The sequence below is a fragment of the Ascaphus truei genome, chromosome 4 (genome assembly GCF_040206685.1).
Source record: "Ascaphus truei isolate aAscTru1 chromosome 4, aAscTru1.hap1, whole genome shotgun sequence".
In the NCBI taxonomy this organism is placed as follows: domain Eukaryota; kingdom Metazoa; phylum Chordata; class Amphibia; order Anura; family Ascaphidae; genus Ascaphus; species Ascaphus truei.
The window spans coordinates 92,203,353-92,207,477 of record NC_134486.1 but is presented as its reverse complement, the minus strand read 5'-3'; positions in this window follow the sequence as shown (position 1 = coordinate 92,207,477).

Here is a 4,125-nt window from a genome sequence, read left to right as displayed (position 1 = left end):
GGTGGGAAATTTGAAATAGCCATCTCACCCAGCTATCACAATGCCACCCGCTGGGCAGGCGCCCCTAGGTCTGGCAGAACAAGTGGCATCCCGGAGGACTGCCATTGATCTCTGGACCTAGTACTCCGCCTTTCCCCGCTGACCAAATGCCATTCACACCTCTGGGCATTCTCTGCTTTGAACTCCAATGTCCAGCAGACCTACCAGCACCTATGGGTTTGCACAGGCTGCCTGTTTGGACATCAGTTCCAAATGTAAAACATATTAGAATACATTAAAGTATATTTTAATGCACTCAGAGTCTAAGGGAACCCCTTCAGTTATTTGGGACTTTAAGTGAAGGTCCTGGGGGTACAGGGAACAGAAAAGGAAAAATGTTGTCGTTTTATTTCTGTCTGCCTTATTCCCCAGACACTCTCCCTCTGACTTAGTTTGGACCCTCAGAGTCCCCCCAACCTTATATATGGTTGGGCACCCAAAAGCCCTACACTGGTTGTGGGTCAACTTGGCACTAGCTGGGGTACCCTCCTTAACCTAGGGATTCCCTAAGCTACAGGAATACATATTTATCCCTGTGTCTCAATCTCCTTTTTGGGCTGTGCTGAAGCAGGGTACCCTGGTGGTGAGTCACGCTTACGTTTTCAAGAGGAAGAATTGCTGGGACAATGTGCCTACATGTATCCAAGAATCAGGCATGATTCCCGGGTACATTTATTGGGGACCTGGTAAATCTGGACCCCAACCTCTTAGGCACATGCTGTCAACAGTTCCCCCGCAACTCCCCCCCCCCTCTTGAAACTCATAAGTACAATGTAATCATACAATGTTACTGGGTCCAAGAGCTAACTCTCTGGGACCCTTATACATGGAGAAGGGGTAAGAAAATGGGCTTGACCTTTATTATGAAGCTTTGTTAACCCCTCCCATCACAAACTCTACTTGGAAAAAGATTTTCTATGACAATTGTGGGTTCCATCCAGCCTTCGTTCCAGGTCCCATTCCTGCCCTATTGGAGAGACTCTGCCTCACAACGGATCCAGGAAAATATTAAGGTGATCCTTCATGTGGCTCAAGAGTGGTAATGGGGACAGTACTTTGCCAAAAATTACACCATCACACATATCATCAACTATTCCACCTTAAAATAATATATATTTATATGAATCCTTATTATAGTTCCATCATGGCATGGAACTCTACCAGCATGCCCACCGCTGGAACATTTTCAGCAGGTAAGCATATGGTCACACTTTTCAGAAACAGTTATGTTAACACTACCTTTTCCATTTAGACAATGTACTGTAACAATGTAACAATGTGTAATGCAAGATTTATATACTGTAATTGGCATATAACAAAACATTCACAAGCAGTGTCAAATTGTAAACATACATATTTTCTAGAAAACAATATTCTTGATATAAATAATAACTATTAGCAAATATATTAATTACAGTGACCTACACATCTGAAGTATGTCCTTACAGTACATAAAAGAAAAAAGGGCCATACAGTATAGTGAAATTGCATCAGCACTTGTACAATATTGAGTGTGAATAGGTGTCATGCAAAATAGGTCACGCAACATATATAAAAAAATGTAAACCATTTCCGCATGGGAAAGCGGAAATACTTTGTGCACATGCACATACCGGCAGGACCGCACAAGTGAGAACAGTGCAGGGAAATGCTTACCTGGACTGTGAGAAAACCCAATTCTGTAGCTCGATTGAGTCCAGGAACACGTGTTGGATAATGACTGAAATGCTAGTGCTGGGAATGGAGACCCCAGAGATAGTACAATGCTCTAAAGAACTTTTAATATGGGAGTGAGTCCATTGGATGGTACTAATATAGTTTACATTTTTAAAACAAATTGCGCTATTGGTTCTCTTGGTTTCTTCTCAGCCCTTTTGTTATTTTTTCCCTCTTCTATGTTAAGTGTGAGTTTGTCTTTGTCACTTGTTTCATACACCAGCAAGGAGTGCAGTATTTTGGAAGTTTTATGAACTTGCTCACAGTGGAGGGCAATTTTGTTAGTGCTGTACCAGCTGAGCTTTAATGATCGCCTTCATCTTATTAGCTCTTAACAACTTACAGTATGATATTGTTGTCATTGTATTTATATCTTTTTTTTTGTTTAAACACTATGGGGCCTATCTAGTAGCTTCGATAAGGGACTTATTGAAAGCTTCCATAACATGTCAAACTCGCTCGAGAAGTGCTTCTTCCTGATCAGTGGCGCTCCTGCACAGACAAACCATGCAAGAGATCCAAAAATGCTCAAATTCACATTTTTTTTAAAATATCAAGCTATTGTAGTACCACCAAGATTCACATAGCGGCTGCAACTCACAAGTTTTGATCTTGCCACCTCAAAGGTGGCAAGATGGGATCTGCGATGTGACTCTAAAAAAAAATATATATATATATTTTTACTGCATTGTATTGAAGCCGGGAGTCTCGGAAGCTGACCCACATTAAAATCAGCTCCAGAAATACCTTACTTCAATCTTATGTATTAAAAATACATTTACATGCAGCTTCATTGCCTTAGCGACTAACCACTAAGGTAATGAAGGGGTTACATACCAGTGCCTGTTTATTGGGGGAAGAGTGGGTGGGTGAAGGTGGTATTTGGCCCGTGGTTAGTGCTATGGTAATGAAGGGGTTATCCCCACCCACTACACACCCGGTAGGCCTAAACACCCGCCACAGGCCAAATATCACCTTCATCCACGCCCTCTATACCCATAATAAACATTAAAATACAATACAAACACCAATACTAGCCAATACACACATTGATTGCCAGTGTGGTTACCTATGCCCTCAATGGGAGCACAGATAACCTCAATAGCAAGGAATAGGCACCCTACTACCCACCCCCTCCACCCCCAACAACCTCCCCCCCAACACATATAGTACAGTATTGGGGAAAATCCCAATAATCCAGATACTGGCGCCCCTTACCAGGAGCTGAAACTTGGCAAGCAGGGGGTCCTCGAAGCTGAAATTAATGCGGTTCAGATCCGGAGATCCTCTTCTTCAATAGTGTATTATTAAAATAAAATAAAACAGTGTGATTGCCTGTAAGAGCTGTGCAGAGAGATGCAACTCTCTCTGTGTAGCTCTTACAGACTGCATTCGGATCGCAAGGGCAGAACTTAGAAAAAGGCTGAAATAAGGACACTGCTATCGAGCACTTTGGCATTTTCCTACCTCATGGTTTGTGACTTGCGATATCTCTTTCTGAATACAGTGACAACACAAATGTCAGAACATGAGGTAAGGTCATGCCAAACTGTTTGATTTGGCTGTGATAACATCGAAAATACTAGAATAGATCCTTATATATTTGAATTGTTTGTTGCACTTGATCACTTTGGCACTTATTAAAGTAATGCCACAATTAGTTTTCTTACTTTTAAGTTGTCTACGCATGTGTGTCAGCACACATTTAAAACAATACTGTACATCCCACTCCTGAACCTCTGGCATTTAAATTCTCAGTTAAAAGACAACTGTACTGTATTTGTGGGGAGGTGGGAATGGGGAGAATGCTCCAGCACTTTACTGTATGTATAACACAAAAAACATAGACAGTGGTAGTTGCATAAGAAATATTTAATACTTAAGGTCAGATATTGTAGTAGTTTCTTTAACTGTAATGTAAATAATATTCAAGAGTTATTGTAGCTGTGCTTGTGAACATTACATGGTTTAACACTGTTGGATTAATGCTGGTTAGTACTTGAAATATAACCCTCTCTACCCAAATGTTTGCTTTTAATCCCTAACTACACAGCACCACCTCACCTTCCTCATATACCTAACGATAATAAATACACAACAAACAAGTGTTAAAATATAAAGTTTTAATTAGTATTAAAAATATATATTATGAAAACACAAATTCACAATATCCCCTCCCCACCTTACTATCCTCAAACTCACTAACCAACCCACTCCACTCAAACCACTCAAACGTTCCCCCAGTTATCCATAACTCACAAACCTAATCCCCCAACACCCCCTCCCCCAATACCACTGCCCTCCAACAGCCCTATCAAACTCCCCAACATTCCCCTCCCCCTACTACTACTCTGAAACAACCCTCACCAA